Here is a 21,627-nt window from a genome sequence, read left to right on the forward strand (position 1 = left end):
GAGAGGTCATACATTGCCCCTGATTTAACTGTCACTTTAAGAGAGGCCATACATTGCCCCTGTTTTAACTGTCACTTTAAGAGAGGTCATACATTGCCCCTGGTTTACCTGTCACATTAAGATAGTCATACATTGCCCCTGGTTCAACTGTCACTTTAAGAGAGGTCATACATTGCCCCTGGTTTAACTGTCACTTTAAGAGAGGCCATACATTGCCCCTGGTTTAACTGTCACTTTAAGAGAGGTCATACATTGCCCCTGGTTTAACTGTCACTGTAATAGAGGTCATACATTGCCCCTGGTTCAACTGTCACTTTAAGAGAGGTCATACATTGCCCCTGGTTTAACTGTCACTGTAAGAGAGGTCATACATTGCCCCTGGTTTAACTGTCACTGTAAGAGAGGCCATACATTGCCCCTGATTTAACTGTCACTTTAAGAGAGGTCATACATTGCCCCTGGTTTAACTGTCACTGTAAGAGAGGTCATACATTGCCCCTGGTTTAACTGTCACTGTAAGAGAGGCCATACATTGCCCCTGGTTTAACTGTCACTGTAAGAGAGGTCATACATTGCCCCTGGTTTAACTGTCACTTTAAGAGAGGCCATACATTGCCCCTGGTTCAACTGTCACTTTAAGAGAGGTCATACATTGCCCCTGGTTCAACTGTCACTTTAAGAGAGGTCATACATTGCCCCTGATTTAACTGTCACTGTAAGAGAGGTCATGCATTGCCCCTGGTTTAACTGGCACTTTAAGAGAGGCCATACATTGACACTTGTATTGTTTATAATAAGAGTTTATGGAATCTATGAGTTTTCATAGTGAAGATACAGCTTTGATAATATTGACATAAAATATTGTTCCCTCTTTTCGTCCTTCAGTGTGTCAGACTGATACCTAATCCTACATGTAATCATTGACCAGCAGCATCCCAAATAGTACCCTATTCTATATATAGTGCACTCATCTTAACGTAAGCCCAATGGGCCCTGGTCAAAAGTAGTGCACTATAAAGTAAATCGGGTGCGTTGCAGGGGCAAATGCCATTTGGGTGTTTTGACTCTCGCCCACTTGTTTGGTTAGTGACAGTTGGACTTGTTTGGTTAGTGACAGTTGGCCTGCCTGCTATCTCCTATCTGGTTTAGGGTGATGTCATCATGCCGTTTAGCCAGGTAAACCCAACACTGTTTATGTTTCGTAGTAGTACCGTAACGAGAGACAGAGAGAGAGAGAGAGAGAGAGAGAGAGAGAGAGAGAGAGAGACAGAGAGAGAGAGAGAGAGAGAGAGAGAGAGAGAGAGAGAGAGAGAGAGAGAGAGAGAGAGAGAGAGACAGAGAGAGAGAGAGAGAGAGAGACAGAGAGAGAGAGAGAGAGAGAGAGAGAGAGAGAGAGAGAGAGAGAGAATCAACACATCGGAGGTCAAACACCTACAGCATTCCCTTCCCCTTAATCCCCCCTAGACACAACTACGGCAACATAACCAGCAACTCCTGCAGCTCTGTCGGACGCTGGGTATGTACATAGTCAATGGTAGGTTTCGAGGGGGCTCCTACGGTAGGTACAGCTAAAGCTCATCTCATGGCAGTAGTACTGTAGATTACTTTATCACTGACCTCAACCCAGAGTCTCCTAGAAATGCTATAGATGGAATGAATGTAGTGTAGAAACCTACCAAAAAAACAATTAGGCAACAACAAATCCAATCCCTTTTAGACAACTTCCTGGACAAAACTTTCCACTGTAGTAGTGAAGGTGTAAACTTGGCAGTAGAAAACATAAACAGTATATTTGAATTCTCAGCTTCTGCTTTCAAGCAGACAACCTAAGAAAATTAACAACAAGACAAATGGTTTGATGAATAAAGCAAAAACCTTAGAAAGAAATCGAGAAACCCGTCATAGAGACCCAGAAAACCTGAAGAAGCAACAGCACGTCAGATACGAGCTCAATGCAATGGAAGAATCCATAGAGTCTAACCACTTCTTGTGAAATTGGAAAATGCTAAACAAACAACAACATAAAGAGTTATCTATCCAAAACAGAGATGTTATGGATAAACCACTTCTCCAATATCTTTGGCTCTATTACAAAGACAAACAGAAACAACATGTGGTTCTTCCTTGAACAGTTGTGTCATACTGCAGGACATATTACAGCCTGCTGCAGAATTCTGTGGCACCTTATTTCATTGTCAGCCATTGTTACCGTTAATGCTAGTTTGACCACCAGAGGGATTATTTGAGAAGCATTTGATAGTCTTCAATATTGGCTGTACTAGATAATTTAAAACCTTTTTTAAAAAAAACATAGTATATGGGATTGATTTTAAGAAATGTACCTTAATTATTAATTTGATTAATATTATGATGTTTCTATTCCAAGAAAAACGAAACGCTATGAAAATTTGGCGCTGTACAACGTGACCGGTCGGGAGTAGGCTACTAAGTGACTGTGAGTGAATCCTAACATTTCTACACCCTAATTGTAGTCTAAACCAATACCCAAATGGAGATTCAGTGAAAATGTAAATCTTATTGATTTCTCAAAACCAGTCCCCGCTATAGGAATATTTTGAAGATAAATACACAACGAGAGGACTAGAATTAACCATCAATAGGGAATGATCAAGTAACATATGTTTAAAATCTGTGGAATTTCAGTCCTGGACTCTCGTGTGGCAACTTTTCATTTGTCTGTACATTGAGTCTGGAGCATTGGGCCAGTTGTACTGCAATGACTTCTGATTGGTCAACCCCAGGCTAGGGTGGGGAGGGGGGTTATAATTTACATCCTGTTTCTTTGTTCTGTGGAGAATCACTGAGGACAGGGAAGACTGAACATCTACTTCTCAGCGTAACATCTCTGATTTGTCCATTTCAAATAAAGCTATTTTTCTACCCCTGATTTGCTTTGGGGAATAACATCAACTGCTAACACCATGCTTGTCTCAGAGCAGATTTGCTTTGGGGAATAACATCAACTGCTAACACCATGCTTGTCTCAGAGCAGATTTGCTTTGGGGAATAACATCAACTGCTAACACCATGCTTGTCTCAGAGCAGATTTGCTTTGGGGAATAACATCAACTGCTAACACCATGCTTGTCTCAGAGCAGATTTGCTTTGGGGAATAACATCAACTGCTAACACCATGCTTGTCTCAGAGCAGATTTGCTTTGGGGAATAACATCAACTGCTAACACCATGCTTGTCTCAGAGCAGATTTGCTTTGGGGAATAACATCAACTGCTAACACCATGCTTGTCTCAGAGCAGATTTGCTTTGGGGAATAACATCAACTGCTAACACCATGCTTGTCTCAGAGCAGATTTGCTTTGGGGAATAACATCAACTGCTAACACCATGCTTGTCTCAGAGCAGATTTGCTTTGGGGAATAACATCAACTGCTAACACCATGCTTGTCTCAGAGCAGATTTGCTTTGGGGAATAACATCAACTGCTAACACCATGCTTGTCTCAGAGCAGATTTGCTTTGGGGAATAACATCAACTGCTAACACCATGCTTGTCTCAGAGCAGATTTGCTTTGGGGAATAACATCAACTGCTAACACCATGCTTGTCTCAGAGCAGATTTGCTTTGGGGAATAACATCAACTGCTAACACCTTGCTTGTCTCAGAGCAGATTTGCTTTGGGGAATAACATCAACTGCTAACACCATGCTTGTCTCAGAGCAGTGTGAAACAGTGCTGAAATAGTTGACCACACGTGGCTAATGCTTCAAAATCCTATCATAACAATTTGATGACTTTGGGTGTTCCTGTAAGTAACAATATGTTTCCTTCATTAGCCTACTTTAATCCAATATTTATGTCATTCAGTGATATTTATTCCCATAGTAATTTGTTATGGATCCATCCAGACGTGGTTAGAAAACAATGCATTTGGTGGACTCGAAAGATCCATTTGTCTTGTCCTATTGCTGAAACTCCCGTACGGACTTCAGATAGGCAAAGGTTGAGAGCCGTGCATCCTCCGAAACACAACCCTGCCAAGCCGCACTGCTTCTTGACACAATGCACGCTTAACCCTGAAGCCAGCCGCAACAATGTGTTGGAGGAAACACCGTACACCTGACGACTGTGTCAGCGTGCATGCGCCCAAGGACATCTCGACCAGCCAAAACGTCCCCTAACCCAGGCCAATTGTGCGTCGCCTCATGGGTCTCCCGGTCGCGGCCGGTCATGGGTATCGAACCAGCATCTGTAGCAGCACAGTTTGCACTGCAATGCAGTGTCAGACCGCTGCGTCACTCGGGAGGCCCCATCCAAAAAAATGTTTAATGCTGATCAAAGTATCAAAATACTATTTTGACCACAGAAACAATGACAAAATATGGAAAAATAAATTATTAACGAAATGTTAATTATATAATGCAGCCCGTGTAATCATCTGCCAGAGAGTAGCCACAATAGGCCCGAGCCCCAAGTTATACATTTGGGCCAGATAACTCTCACCGGAATCGGCCCGAGCCCCAAGTTATACATTTGGACCAGATAACTCTCACCGGAATCGGCCTGAGCCCCAAGTTATACATTTGGACCAGATAACTCTCACCGGAATCGGCCTGGGCCCCAAGTTATACATTTGGGCCAGATAACTCTCACCGGAATCGGCCCGAGCCCCAAGTAATACATTTGGGCCAGATAACTCTCACCGGAATCAGCCCGAGCCCCAAGTTATACATTTGGGCAAGATAACTCTCACCGGAATCGGCCCGAGCCCCAAGTTATACATTTGGGCCAGATAACTCACACAGGAATCGGCCTAGCCATAAGTAATACTGCCGAAGGCGGCCCAGACTCAGGCCACATGACGTCAGCTGGAATCGGCCCAGATCCACTGGGCTAGCTGGGGGATGGACTCATTGATGTTTAAAGATGATGAGTTATTGTCAAAGGCAATCAACTTCGCTCTAATCACAGTCAGAAGACAGTTGAAGAAACTTGAGTGGACTTATGGAAAGGCTCTGTCAGACATTTTATATGTAATTATTATTATTATAAAAAAATACTAATCATCTGAACATTAACCATGTGTGTTCTCTTGTTTTGTACTGTTCTGTAGTTTCGACCCAATGACAAACAAAGACCTTTGCGTCCTGCAGGCCCAGGATCAAGAGATGTGTTGTGTCAGAGAGGTGTTTTTGAGACCACATCATGTCTATTGTCCTGCTAATAGCCGTTGTGAAAACATGTTTTCAAAAGGCCTCCAGGGCCGACAGAGAAGATCCTTCGTTTTTCCCCCTTCCACTTGCCTCTTCCGTTTATTCCCATAGTAATTTGTTATGGCTTGCATTGCAAATGAGGCTATAAACTGGGTCAAGATGCCAGCAGAGTAAATAAACATCTACATGGATTGTGACTCCATCTCGTTCCTCGCCCTCTTCAATGCCGCCTGACTCTCAACCAATGACGTGACTCTCCTCCAATAATTACATTTAGAGGATTGGAGGATTCTAAATTAATATCTAAGGGGCATTTTCATTAGGATCTGTGAGAATATATGAGAATATCTAAGGGGCTTTTATATAGTTATAATGCAGGGTTAATAATAATAATAATGATAATGATAAAAATAATACTGATAATAATAATGATAATGATAATAATAATCATACAAATAATAATAATAATAATGCTAATAATAATAATGATAATAATAATGATACTAATGATAATAATAATAATCATACAAATAATAATGATAATAATAACGATAATAATAATCATACACATAATAATGATAATAATAACGATAATAATAATAATCATACAAATTATAATGATAATAATAACGATAATAATAACAATAATACTAATATTCATACACATAATAATGATAATAATAACGATAATAATAATCATACAAATAATAATGATAATAATTATTATTATAATAATAATTATAATAATGATAATAATAATGATGATAATAATAATGATAATAATACTAATGATAATAATAATGATAATAATAACCATACAAATAATAATGCTAACAATAATGATAATGATAATGAAGAAAATGATAATAATGATGGTAATAATATTCATACAAATAACAATGATAATGATACTAATTATGATAATAATAATAATGATAATGATACTAATAATCATACAAATATTAATAATGGCTTTGTATTATGAAAGGAAAATGACATGCGTAAGCGATGGTGGTATATATTTTATTTATCACAATTTTCTTTAACCAATTTTGGTCTTTAATGCAGGACCAATGACCTGCATATCCTCACTTCTTTCTTTGTTTTACTGAAAATTGCAACCAACTTTCTATGGCTTGTTTAAAAATAACGACATTTTGAAGATAATTTTGTTTCAAACAACCAAAAGTGAGTGATTGTAATCTGAATGAAGAGGAAAGGCTGTTATTGAACATGGGGTGAGACATTCTTACTCATTCTAAATAAAGTTATTATTTATTATTATTTATATCTGTTTTTAGAGGGAGTGAAACCAAAAGTCCACCGTGCCTATTTTTGGAACATCGTCAGTCCACATGTCAAGTGAAATTCCCCCATTGTATTGACCCAAGTTCTCTCTTAACTCCAGGACCACCAACCGTTTTTGTTGTTGTTGCCTAATGCAGGAATCTAGTGCCAGATGAGAGACTCTCAGGCTGAAAACACCTCCATTAATTTACGAATAGATAGTACATTTGTGCCACAGTTCAGACTACCAATAGCGTTTTAACTCCCCCTTGTGTGTAGAGACAGAATGCCACCATCTACCACTAGCTGTCAAGGCAGGGTAGCCTAGTGGCTGCAGGGTAGCCTAGTGGTTAGAGGTTAAATAAAAACAATATAGGCTCCTAACTTTTAAAGGAAGAACCACTGTACATGATCAAAGTCTCAGAATCAACTATTAAAGATGACCAGAATCCACTGGATTCTCCAATTACCTTGAATGAACTACAGGACAAAATAAAAACCCTCCAACCCAAAAAGGCCTGTGGTGTTGATGGTATCCTCAATGAAATGATCAAATATACAGACCACAAATTCCAATTGGCTATACTTAAACTCTTTGGCATCATCCTCAGCTCTGGCATCTTCCCCAATATTTGGAACCAAGGACTGATCACCCCAATCCACTAAAGTGGAGACAAATTTGACCCCAATAACTTCCGGGGGATGGGCTTCAACAGCAACCTTGGGAAAGTCAACTGCATTATCATTAACAGCAGACTCATTTCCTCAGTGACGCTGATCACTTGGATCAGTGTAAACACTAAATCATTTATAAATAATCCTAGAGGCTGTTCTGATGATAAACGTTTAAAGCCTTTATTACAGCAAAGCACAGATTAAAAACAGATGAATTTGTGAAATGGTTTACTTGACATGTCGTTGCATGAGGCTTGGTGGATTCAGTAGGTTAATAAACATATAGAAGCAGGTCTTATTTCTGTAGATACAGTATATTGATGATTTATAAAGGCATATTTAACAGTTAGGATATTGATATTGTTATAAAATAATATTATTTTTATTAGTGTTGCACCATTGTTCTTACGTAATATAACCAAATACAATTTCAGTAACACTTGTTTGACTGGTGGACTGTGTCATCCCCACGTCCTCCACAATGGATCAGTCCACTCAGACAGGAACCAATCAGACAGGTGTCTTAGACTGGTGGACTGTGTCATCCCCACGGCCTCCACAATGGATCAGTCCACTCAGACAGGAACCAATCAGACAGGTGTCTTAGACTGGTGGACCGTGTCATCCCCACGGCCTCCACAATGGATCAGTCCACTCAGACAGGAACCAATCAGACAGGTGTCTTAGACTGGTGGACCGTGTCATCCCCACGGCCTCCACAATGGATCAGTCCACTCAGACAAGAACCAATCAGACAGGTGTCTTAGACTGGTGGACCGTGTCATCCCCACGGCCTCCACAATGGATCAGTCCACTCAGACAGGAACCAATCAGACAGGTGTCTTAGACTGGTGGACTGTGTCATCCCCACGGCCTCCACAATGTATCAGTCCACTCAGACAGGAACCAATCAGACAGGTGTCTTAGACTGGTGGACAGTGTCATCCCCCACGGGCTCCACAATGGATCAGTCCACTCAGACAGGAACCAATCAGACAGGTGTCTTAGACTTGTGGACAGTGTCATCCCCCACGGCCTCCACAATGGATCAGTCCACTCAGACAGGAACCAATCAGACAGTTGTCTTAGACTGGTGGACAGTGTCATCCCCCACGGGCTCCACAATGGATCAGTCCACTCAGACAGGAACCAATCAGACAGGTGTCTTAGACTGGTGGACAGTGTCATCCCCCACGGGCTCCACAATGGATCAGTCCACTCAGACAGGACTATTTTATACACCTGTTTACAACGTGTGTGTCTGAAACTGGCGGATCCACTAATTTGAAGGGGTGTCCACATACTCTTGTATATATAGTGTACGTGTGACAGAGACTCTCTTCTCCAGCAAAGCTGTATTTTTGGCTCAACAGTCTTTGTCATTGCCAAGGTCAGAACATAGGCAAATCTCCACATTACGTAGTCTGCATTTCCTATTTGCCTCTAAAACATTGATTTCAAGACAATGCTTGTACTACTATTGCTGGTATCTGTGGTTGTGTATATATATATATATATATATATATATATATATATATATATATATATACCCATAACATAAGACCCTACAGTGATGGCATTTAAAACAGTTTGATCTATGTGGGACAGACTGCTTTAGATGGAGTAGGTTGTATGGCTTCTAGTGGTACATGCAATGACGAATCATTGTTGTCTGTAGAGAGAGGGTAAAACAGATTAGAGAGAGAGAGAGAGAAAGATGCAGAGAGAGAGAGAGAGATGCAGAGAGAGAGAGAGAGATGCAGAGAGAGAGCGAGAGAGAGAGTGAGAGAGGGCGAGAGAGAGAGACAGAGAGAGAGAGAGAGAAAGAGAGGGAGAGAGAGAGAGAGCGGGAGGGAGAGAGAGAGAGAGAGAGAGAGAGAGTGAGAGAGAAAGAGACAGAGAGAGAGAAAGAGACAGAGAGAGAGAAGGAGAGAGAGAGTAGGAGAGAGAGAGAGATAGCGGGAGAGAGAGAGAGAGAGAGGGAGAGAGAAAGAGAGAGAGAGAAAGAGAAAGAGAGAGAGAAGGAGAGAGAGAGAGAGAGAGAGAGAGAGAGAGAGAGAGCGCGAGAGAGAGAGAGAGAGAGAGAGAGAGAGCGCGAGAGAGAGGAGACAAACCGAGCCATCCCTTTGACATTTCAAAAGGCCTTGGAGCTGCTGATAGGGCATATGTGTGGGCTGAGGTTGTGATCCCAGCGTTGGCATCAGATATGTATGTGGGAGGGGACCCGAGCGTATCGTCTGCATGAGGTGAGAGATGGGAGAGATTCTATCAATATGCTAGATTCTCTCAGCTCATGCAGACGATACGCTCGGGTCCATATTATGGTTGACTGGCCAGAGAACTATGAACGCTCTTATCCCTGGTGACTTACACGTTACTGTCGTGTCCCGGAGTCGGGTCAAACACGTCTCAATCTACTTATCATATAAAAGGTTGCCTGTGGATATGGATGGTTTACGTCTGTCCACGGTGGACCACAGCACCAGCGACCCTGAATAAGGAAGTGTGTGTTTTAAGCAAATATATATTTTGGGTGTACAGTACCAGTCTGAATACACCTATTTATATTTGAGATTCTTCAAAGTAGCCACCTTGATGACAGCTGCACCACTCTTGGCATTCTCTCAACCAGCTTCATGAGGTAGTCACCTGGAATGCATTTAAATTAACACCTATTAGGGTTATGTCTCCATTAGGGTTAGGTCTGTATTATGGTTATGTCTCTATTAGGGTTAGGTCTCTATTCGGGTTAGGCCTCTTATTGGTTAGGTCTCTATTAGGGTTATGTCTCTATTAGGGTTAGGTCTCTATTAGGGTTAGGGTTAGGTCTCTTATTGGTTAGGTCTCTATTAGGGGCAGGTCTCTTATTGGTTAGGTCTCTATTAGGGTTAGTTCTCTATTATGGTTAGGGTTAGGTCTCTTAGTGTTAGGTCTTTATTAGGGCTAGGGTTAGGTCTCTTTCAGGGTTTGGTCTCTATTAGGGTTCGGTCTCTATTAGGGTTAGGTCTCTATTAGGGCCAGGTCTCTTATAGGGTTAGGTCTCTATTAGGGTTAAGCTTAGGTCTCTATTAGGGTTATGTCTCTATTAGGGTTAGGTCTCTATTAGGGTTAGGGTTAGGTCTCTATTAGGGTTAAGCTTAGGTCTCAATTAGGGTTAAGTCTCTATTAGGGTTAGGTCTCTATTCGGGTTAGGGTTGGGTCTCCATTATGGTTAGGTCTCATTTAGGGTTAAGGTTAAGGTTGTGTCTCTTAGGGTTAGGTCTCTATTAGGGTTAGTTCTCTTTTAGGGTTAGGGTTAGAGTTAAGACCACTATTAGGGTTAGGTCTCTATTAAGGTTAGGTCTCTATTAGGGTTAGGTCTATATTAGGGTTAAGCTTAGGTCTCTATTAGGGTTAGGACTCTATTAGGGTTAGGGTTAGGTCTCTATTAGTGTTAGGTCTTTATTAGGGTTAGGTCTCCATTAGGGTTAGGTTTCTATTAGGGTTAGGGTTAGGTCTCCATTAGGGTTAGGGTTAGGTCTTTATTAGGGTTAGGTCTCCATTAGGGTTAGGTTTCTATTAGGGTTAGTTCTGTATTAGGGTTAGTTCTCTATTAGGGTTAGGTCTCTGTTAGGGTTAGTTCTCTATTAGGGTTAGGTCTATATTAGGGTTAGGGTTAGGTCTCTATTAGGGTTAGGTCTCTATTATGGTTAGGTCTCTATTCGGGTTAGGGTTTGGTCTCCATTAGGGTTAGGTCTCTATTAGGGTTAGGTCTCTATTAGGGTTATGTCTCTATTAGGGTTAGGGTTAGGTCTCTATTAGGGTAAGGTCTCTATTAGGGTTCGGTCTCTATTATGATTAGGTCTCTATTAGGGTTAGGTATCTTATTGGTTAGGTCTCTATTAGGGTTAGGTCTCTATTAGGGTTAGGTCTCTATTAGGATTAGGGTTAGGTTTCTATTAGTGTTAGGTCTCTATCAGGGTTTGGTCTCTATCAGGGTTTGGTCTCTATTAGGGTCCAGTCTCTATTAGGTTTGGTCTCTATTAGGGGTAGGTCTCTATTAGGGTTAGGTCTCTATTAGGGTTAGGTCTCTATTAGGGTTCGATCTCTATTAGGATTAGGTATCTTATTGGTTAGGTCTCTATTAGGGTTAGGTCTCTATTAGGGTTAGTTCTATATTAGGGTTAGGGTTAGGTCTCTTATAGGTTAGGTCTCTATTAGGGGCAGGTCTCTTATTGGTTAGGTCTCTATTAGGGTTAGTTTTCTATTAGGGTTAGGGTTCGGTCTCTATTAGGGTTAGGTCTCTATTATGGTTAGGTCTCTATTAGGGTTAGGGTTAGGTCTCTATTATGGTTTGGTCTCTATTAGGGTTAGGTCTCTATACGGGTTGGGCCTCTATTAGGGTTAGGGTTAGGTCTCTATTAGGGTTAGGTCTCTTTTAGGGTTAGGTCTCTATTAGGGTTAGGTCTCTTTTAGGGTTAGGTCTCTATTAGGGTTAGGTCTCTATTAGGGTTAGGTCTATATTAGGGTTAGGTCTCTTTTAGGGTTAGGTCTCTATTAGGGGTAGGTCTCTTTTAGGGTTAGGTCTCTATTAAGGGTAGGTCTCTATTAGGGGTAGGTCTCAACATCAAATATTCCTTAAATATTCATACAGCCACCCCCCCCCCCCCACACACACGACACACCCCACTACATACCCCACTACACACCCCACTACACACACTCTACATACCCCACAACATACCCCACTACATACCCCACTACACACCCCACTGCACACACTCTACATACCCCACTACATACCCCACTACACACCCCACAACATACCCCACTACACACCCACTACATACCCCACTACACACCCCACACCATACCCCACTACACACCCACTACACACCCCACTACACACCAAACTACGTCCCAAACTACACACCCCACTACACACCCTACTACACACACACAACACTCCCCACTACACACCCTACTACACACACACAACACTCCACACTACACACACACAGCACTCCCCACTACACACTCCACTACACACCCTACAACACACCCCACTACACACACACAACACACCCCACTACACACACACAGCACTCCCCACTACACACTCCACTACACACCCTACAACACACCCCACTACACACACACAACACACCCCACTACACACACACAACACACCCCACTACACACACACAACACACCCTACAACACACCCCACTACACACACACAACACACCCCACAACACACCCCACTACACACACACAACACACCCCACTACACACACACAACACACCCCACTACACACACACAACACACCCTACAACACACCCCACTACACACCCTACAACACACCCCACTACACACACACACAACACACCCCACTACACACACACAACACACCCCACTACACACACACAACACACCCCACTACACACACACAACACACCCCACTACACACCCCACAACACACCCCACTACACACACACAACACACCCCACTACACACACACAACACACCCCACTACACACACACAACACACACACAACACACCCCACAACACACACACAACACACCCCACTACACACACACAACACACTTCTTTTGTCTTCTCTCAGTGCATTATATCTCTATACACCACTCTTCTGGGTTGTAGCCAACACATAATAATAGGTTGAAGATAATGTAGCTAGTAGCCAACACATAATAATAGGTTGAAGATAATGTAGCTAGTAGCCAACACATAATAATAGGTTGAAGATAATGTAGCTAGTAGCCAACACATAATAATAGGTTGAAGATAATGTAGCTAGTAGCCAACACATAATAATAGGTTGAAGATAATGTAGCTAGTAGCCAACACATAATAATAGGTTGAAGATAATGTAGCTAGTAGCCAACACATAATAATAGGTTGAATATAATGTAGCTAGTAGCCAACACATAATAATATGTTGAAGATAATGTAGCTAGTAGCCAACACATAATAATAGGTTGAAGATAATGTAGCTAGTAGCCGACACCTAATACTATGTTGAAGATAATGTAGCTAGTAGCCGACACCTAATACTATGTTGAAGATAATGTAGCTAGTAGCCGACACCTAATACTATGTTGAAGATAATGTAGCTAGTAGCCGACACCTAATACTATGTTGAAGATAATGTAGCTAGTAGCCGACACCTAATACTATGTTGAAGATAATGTAGCTAGTAGCTGACACCTAATAATATGTTGAAGATAATGTAGCTAGTAGCTGACACCTAATAATAGGTTGAAGATAATGTAGCTAGTAGCCAACACCTAATAATAGGTTGAAGATAATGCAGTTAGTAGCCAACACCCAATAATAGGTTGAAGATAATGTAGCTAGTAGCCTACACCTAATACCATGTTGAAGATTATGTAGCTAGTAGCCAACACCTAATAATAGGTTGAAGATAATGTAGCTAGTAGCCAACACCTAATACTATGTTGAAGATAATGTAGCTAGTAGCAAACACCTAATAATAGGTTGAATATAATGTAGCTAGTAGCCAACACCTAATAATAGGTTGAAGATAATGTAGCTAGTAGCCAACACCTAATAATAGGTTGAAGATAATGCAGTTAGTAGCCAACACCTAATAATAGGTTGAAGATAATGTAGCTAGTAGCCAACACCAAATCATAGGTTGAAGATAATGTAGCTAGTAGCCAACACATAATAAATAATAGGTTGAAGATGATGTAGCTAGTATCACAACCAACCGTGATTGGGAGTCCCACTCTTCAGCTCGCCACAGCTTTCTGTCTATCTGTTACTCTTCAGCTTTCTGTCTCTCTGTTACTCTTCAGCTCTCTGTCTATCTGTTACTCTTCAGCTTTCTGTCTATCTGTTACTATTCAGCTTTCTCTCTATCTGTTACTCTTCAGCTCTCTGTTACTATGTTACTCTGTTACTCTTCAGCTCTCTGTTACTCTGTTACTCTTCAGCTCGCCACAGCTCTGTGTTACTCTGTTACTCTTCAGCTCTATGTCTCTGTTACTCTTCAGCTCTCTGTCTCTGTTACTCTGTTACTCTTCAGCTCTATGTTACTCTGTTACTCTTCAGCTCTCTGTCTTTGTTACTCTTCAGCTCTCTGTCTCTCTTGTTACTCTTCAGCTTTCTTTCTCTGTTACTCTTCAGCTCTCTGTTACTATGTTACCCTTCATCTCTGTCTCTCTGTTACTCTTCAGCTCTCTGTCTCTCTGTCTCTCTGTTACTCTGTTACTATGTTACTCTTCAGCTCTCTGTCTCTCTGTCTCTCTGTTACTCTGTTACTCTTCAGCTCTCTGTTACTATGTTACTATGTTACTCTTCAGCTCTCTGTTACTCTGTTACTCTGTTACTCTTCAGCTCTCTGTTACTCTGTTACTATGTTACTATGTTACTCTTCAGCTCTCTGTTACTCTGTTAATATGTTACTATTCTGCTCTCTGTTACTCTGTTACTCTGTTACTATGTTACTCTTCAGCTCTCTGTTACTATGTTACTCTTCAGCTCTCTGTTACTCTGTTACTATGTTACTCTTCAGCTCTCTGTTACTCGGTTACTATGTTACTCTTCAACTCTCTGTTACTCTGTTACTATGTTACTCTTCAGCTCTCTGTTACTATGTTACTCTTCAGCTCTCCACAGCTCCTTGTTACTATGTTACTCTGTTACTCTTCAGCTCTATGTTACTCTGTCTATATGTTCTCTTCAGCTCTATGTTACTCTGTTACTCTTCAGCTCTGTCTCTCTGTTACTCTTCAGCTCTCTGTTACTCTGTTACTCTGTTACTCTTCAGTTCTCAGTTACTCTGTTACTCTGTTACTCTTCAGCTCGCCACAGCTCTCTGTTACTCTGTTACTATGTTACTCTTCAGCTCTATGTTACTCTGTCTCTCTGTTACTCTTCAGCGCTCTGTTACTCTGTTACTCTTCAGCTCTATGTTACTCTGTTACTCTGTTATTCTTCAGCTCTATGTTACTCTGTTACTCTTCAGCTCTCTGTTACTCTGTTATTCTTCAGCTCTCTGTCTCTCTGTTACTCTTCAGCTCTCTGATACTCTGCTACTCTTCAGCTCTCTGTCTCTCTGTTACTCTTCAGCTCACTGTCTCTCTGTTACTCTTCAGCTCTCTGTCTCTATGTTACTCTTCAGCTCTCTGATACTCTGCTACTCTTCAGCTCTCTGTCTCTCTGTTACTCTTCAGCTCTATGTCTCCCTGTTACTCTTCAGCTCGCTGTCTCTCTGTTACTCTTCAGCTCTCTGTTACTATGTTACTCTGTTACTCTTCAGCTCTCTGTATCTATGTTACTCTTCAGCTCTCTGTTACTCTGTTACTCTTCAGCTCGCTGTTACTCTGTTACTCTTCAGCCCTCTGTCTCTCTGTTACTATGTTACTCTGTTACTCTTCAGCTCGCCACAGCTCTCTGTTACTCTGTTACTCTTTAGCTCTCTGTCTCTCTGTTACTCTTCAGCTCTCTGTTACTCTGTTACTCTTCAGCTCTATGTTACTCTGTTACTCTTCAGCTCTCTGTCTCTCTGTTACTCTTCAGCTCTCTGTTACTCTGTTACTCTTTAGCTCTCTGTCTCTCTGTTACTCTTCAGCTCTCTGTTACTCTGTTACTCTTCAGCTCTATGTTACTCTGTTACTCTTCAGCTCTATGTCTCTCTGTTACTCTTCAGCTCTCTGTTACTATGTTACTCTGTTACTCTTCATCTCTATGTCTCTCGGTTACTCTTCATCTCTATGTCTCTGTGTTACTCTTCAGCTCTCTGTTACTATGTTACTCTGTTACTCTTCATCTCTATGTCTCTCGGTTACTCTTCATCTCTATGTCTCTGTGTTACTCTTCAGCTCTCTGTTACTCTGTTACTCTTCGGCTCTCTGTTACTCTGTTAATCTTCAGCTCTCTGTTACTTGTTTACTCTGTTAGTCTTAAACTCTCTGTTACTCTGTTACTCTTCAGCTCTCCACAGCTCTCTGTCTCTCTGTAATTGTAGTCCAGCTCCTCTCATTGTGCCTGCTGGAGAGGGGGAGAGAGAGAGAGAGGGAAACAGGTCAGGGAGAGAGAGAGAGGCAGACAGGGGATAGGACTATTTGCACTAGGGCTGTCCCTGACTTAAAAAATATTTGGTTGACCGAGAGTCTGTTTTAAAAACGTGTATTTGTCCATAAAAAGACACATTCTATGGATTTTAAGCATATCAACTATATGCACTGAGCTTGTCTGATGCTTTAAGCTCACTGTTTGATTAAATAATGAAGACACACAAATGACTAGAGGGAGTCTGACCGCAATTGATTTGATTGTGCTCAGACTTGCTGCACTGTGTTAAAAAAAAAAAAAATGACAGTGAGTGACTGTGTGACTAGCGGCCATTGTCTCTTTCTCCTCCCCGCTGCAGCGGTCCACTACACACACACTACATACACACTACACACACACTACACACACACACTACATACACACTACACACACACTACACAAACACACTACATACACACTACACACACACTACACACACACACACTACACACACACTACACACACACTACAGAACATCAGCTGTGTTTACCGCTCGCTCCATGCTGCCACATAATTACTGCCATTTCTGACTGACAAGTCCAGTTACCGAAATCATTTGTTTAGGAAAAACATTCCCTGTTCCCTCAACTCTTGCTCTCTTTAAGTGATATATGAATGCATCTCATGCACGTGAACAATACAGCCTGACCTATAGCATATCTGTTAGATTACAATGTGGTTTTCAGTTGTGAACAATGTAAACAACAATAAGCGTACCACAGAGAGTGTTTTTTTGTTTGTTTTGTAAAGCCTTCATTACAGCAAAGACTAAAAACAGTTTATTTGTGACTGCAATTTCTGAAATGGAACAGTTTATTTATTGTTTACGCTAATTATTCAAGGATCATTTGATTTTATTTTTATATGAAAATGCTTGATTGCATTTCAAATCATGAATGAGTCATATGCTGTGTGATGACATGAACGAATTAATGAATGATTGATTGATTGATACACTAGCCTATATAAGTATTGAAATATAGGCCTAATTAAGTTACGGTATTAAGACTAAACAGGATGTGCTCTCTCTAATGATAATGACATGGTTGTTCTATACTAAGTCTACTAATGATAATGACATGGTGGTTCTATACTACTAATGATAATGACATGGTGGTTCTATACTAAGTCTACTAATGATAATGACATGGTGGTTCTATGCTAAGTCTACTAATGATAATGACATGGTGGTTCTATACTAAGTCTACTAATGATAATGGCATGGCGGTTCTATTCTACTAATGATAATGACATGGTGGTTCTATACTAAGTATACTAATGATAATGACTTGGTGGTTATATACTAAGTATACTAATGATAATGATATGGTGGTTCTATACAGTATACTAATGATAATGACATGGTGGTTCTATACTAAGTCTACTAATGATAATGACATGGTGGTTCTATACTAAGTCTACTAATGATAATGACATGGTGGTTCTATACTAAGTCTACTAATGATAATGACATGGTTGTTCTATACTAACCCTACTAATGATAATGACATGGTGGTTCTATACTAAGTATACTAATGATAATGACATGGTTGTTCTATACTAATATACTAAGTCTACTAATGATAATGACATGGTGGTTCTATACTAAGTCTACTAATGATAATGACATGATGGTTCTATACTAAGTCTACTAATGATAATGACATGGTGGTTCTATACTAAGTATATTAATGATAATGTCATGGTGGTTCTATACTAAGTCTACTAATGATAATGATAATGACATGGTTGTTCTATACTAAGTCTACTAATGATAATGACATGGTTGTTCTATACTAAGTCTACTAATGATAATGACATGGTGGTTCTATACTACTAATGATAATGACATGGTGGTTCTACACTAAGTCTACTAATGATAATGACATGGTGGTTCTATACTAAGTCTACTAATGATAATGACATGGTGGTTCTATACAGAGTCTACTAATGATTATGACATGATGGTTCTATACTAAATCTACTAATGATAATGACATGGTGGTTCTATACTAAGTCTACTAATGATAATGACATGATGGTTCTATACTAAGTCTACTAATGGTAATGACATGGTGGTTCTATACTAAGTCTACTAATGATAATGACATGGTGGTTGTATACTACTAATGATAATGACATGGTGGTTCTATACTAAGTATACTAATGATAATGCCATGGTGGTTTTATACTAAGTCTACTAATGATAATGACATGGTGGTTCTATACTAAGTCTACTAATGATAATGACATGGTGGTTCTATACTAAGTCTACTAATGATAATGACATGGTGGTTCTATACAGAGTCTACTAATGATTATGACATGATGGTTCTATACTAAATCTACTAATGATAATGACATGGTGGTTCTATACTAAGTCTACTAATGATAATGACATGATGGTTCTATACTAAGTCTACTAATGATAATGACATGGTGGTTCTATACTAAGTCTACTAATGATAATTACATGGTGGTTCTATACTAAGTCTACTAATGATAATGACATGGTGGTTCTATACTACTAATGATAATGACATGGTGGTTCTATACTAAGTATACTAATGATAATGCCATGGTGGTTCTATACTAAGCCTACTAATGATAATGACATGGTGTTTCTATACTAAGTCTACTAATGATAATGACATGGTGGTTCTATACTAAGTCTACTAATGATAATGACATGGTGGTTCTATACTAAGTCTACTAATGATAATGATATTGTGGTTCTACAAGGCTGCAATACTAAGGTAGACTTTTGCTCATGCCTTTACTACTACTACTACTACTACTACTACTACTACTACTACTACTACTACTACTACTACTACTACTACTAATAATAATAATAATAATAATAATACTAATAATAATAATAATAATACTAATCATCATAATAATAACCATAATAAGCATTATACATAATAATAATAATAATAATAATAATAATAATAATAATAATAATAACCATAATCATCATAATAACAATCAGAATGATAATAATGATTATAATTGCAATTATAATAATAATCATCTTAATGATAATAATACTAATCATTTGAAGAATCTTAATAATAATAATAATCAGAATCATAATAATTATAATAATAATCATTACAATCATCATAATGATAATCATAATAACCATAATAGATCAAGAAAAAGGAGTGTTTTTATCAAAAAAATACATTTCAGACAATTTGGTTTAAACAACACCAAATAAATTATAAGCAAAACCAGTTAAAATGAAGAAAAAAATGTGTAAAGCATTTATTACAGCAAAGCAAAGTATTTGTGAAATAGTTTTATCCAACATGTTGTGGTTGAAAGATTAAAAACAGATGAATTTGTGAAATAAAGAGAGAAAAAGAAAGGGGGGGGGGGGGTGGGCTTGTTTTCCCATCAGTATGTTCCATACCTGCTCAGACCTGTTCTGTTCCAGGAACCTCTCTCTCTCTCTCTCTCTCTCTCTCTCTCTCTCTCTCTCTCTCTCTCTCTCTCTCTCTCTCTCTCTCTCTCTCTCTCTCTCTCTCTCTCTCTGCCAGGGGCCCTCTGGTCCTTGATTGGATCTGGGGGTTTCCCATGAGGCCCCTAGTACTTCAGACAGGGTTTTGGGGGCTGCGCCACTGTAATTACCCACAATTCCCCCTGGTCGGCATCCGCGTGGGCCGGTGTTTATGTGCAGAGAGTCTGAGAGGGTAGAGGGGAGGAGGAGGAGAAGAGGAGGAAGGGCAGGAGGAGGGGGTTGACACTAGCATAGAATAGCACCACCTAAATCCAGCCTCTCTCTGTCAGTATTTTTAAAGTGGGTTAGAGCCAGATCTACAGCTAGCTCTATATATTAAGGACTTCTGTCTCTGCTCTACCCTCTCATCTTTAGATATAATTCTAACTGCTGTTGGCACACCATCTAAATTGCATTGGATGTTTTCAGAAAGCATCATACCCTACGTCTTATGATCCAATGCTGTAATACAGACCTGTCCAGAGAAGACAAAGCTGGGACACAGGTGTTGTAAAGTTAGAGGGGATGAGGGAGAGAGGGAGAGATGGAGAGGAGAAGAGGTGTCAGACTGCATTAGTCAATCAATCTGTCACCTCAACAGTCCCTCAAGTGATTGTAAATCTCGGAGGGGAATGTGTGCTTGACGTGGTCTAGGGGGAAATGAAAGTTGATGTGTTCTCACTCAGTCAGCCCGTAAAAAGGTTGCCACTTTATTTGTATATTTCTGCTTGGTTGATCTATCTGCCTGTCGCAAGGTAAAATACTGTACTTGAATGTGAACATAAAAATACATATTAAACACAGGTGAATTGTGATGCATATATAGACAACATCTCGATAATATGCAGTGCATTCGGAAAGTATTCAAACCCCTTCCCTTTTTCCACATTCTGTTACGCTACAGCCTTATTCTACAACATATTAAAAGAACAACAAAACAATCCTCAACAATCTGCACACAATACCCCATAATGACGAAGAAAAACCTATTTTAAATAAACGTTTTGCAAATGTATTTAAAAAAAATCATAAACAGAAATATCTTATTTACATAAGTATTCGGACCCTTTGCCATGAGACTCGGAATTGAGTTCAGGTGCTTCCTGTTTCCATTGATCATCCTTGAAATGTTTCTTTGACTTGATTGGAGTCCACCTGTGGTAAATTCAATTGATTGAACATGATTTGGAAAGGCAAACACCTGTCTATATAAGGTCCCACAGTTGACAGTGAATGTCAAAGCAAAAACCAATACATGAGGTGGAAGGAATTGTTAGTAGAGCTCAGAGACAGGATTGAGACGAGGTACAGATCTGGGAAAGGGTACCAAAACATTTCTGCAGCGTTAAAGGTCCCCAAGAACATCATTCTTCAATGGAAGAAGTTTGGAATCACCAAGACTCTTCCTGGACCTGGCCACACGTTCAAACTGAGTTTTGTGTCTTTGGCATCATTAAAGGTGAAGACTGTTATTTTGTCAAATCAATTCTCTGTAATTATTATTATCACGTGATTAACCTAATCATGTAAATTTAATTAACTAGGACGTCGGGACACAACGGAAAATCTTCAGATTACAAAGTTTGAATTTTCTGAATATAACTGTTCAGATATTTTAATATCTGATCAATTAGTCTTCTATTAATTAATGATTCTTTACCTCACGTCAGTCTCATCTGAATGTCGTAAATTGTTGGTTATCTGCACAAACCCAGCGTTCACTATAAATCATCCCATACACCAAATGGCTTAATCATTTATTTACTAACTAAATAATCACAGAAATGCATAAACAAACCAACAGTAGATATATGTTACTAACAATGATAGGTAATATCCCCTAGTGGGCTAAACCGATATGATGGCTTGGTGGACA

General features: G+C 39.9%; 1 protein-coding gene across 1 annotated transcript in view; it reads left to right on the forward strand.

The window, feature by feature from the left end:
• The first annotated feature begins 1,504 nt into the window (after nt 1–1,504).
• Nucleotides 1,505–21,627, forward strand: part of LOC139401780 (nectin 1b-like) — a 64,012-nt gene continuing 43,889 nt past the window's right edge. Inside the window, exon 1 of the mRNA XM_071145749.1 lies at nt 1,505–1,516. The gene's annotated coding sequence lies outside the window, so the exon portion shown is untranslated. The remainder of the gene's footprint in view (nt 1,517–21,627) is intronic.

This window comes from Oncorhynchus clarkii, unplaced genomic scaffold (genome assembly GCF_045791955.1).
Source record: "Oncorhynchus clarkii lewisi isolate Uvic-CL-2024 unplaced genomic scaffold, UVic_Ocla_1.0 unplaced_contig_8368_pilon_pilon, whole genome shotgun sequence".
Classification (NCBI taxonomy): Eukaryota; Metazoa; Chordata; class Actinopteri; order Salmoniformes; family Salmonidae; genus Oncorhynchus; species Oncorhynchus clarkii.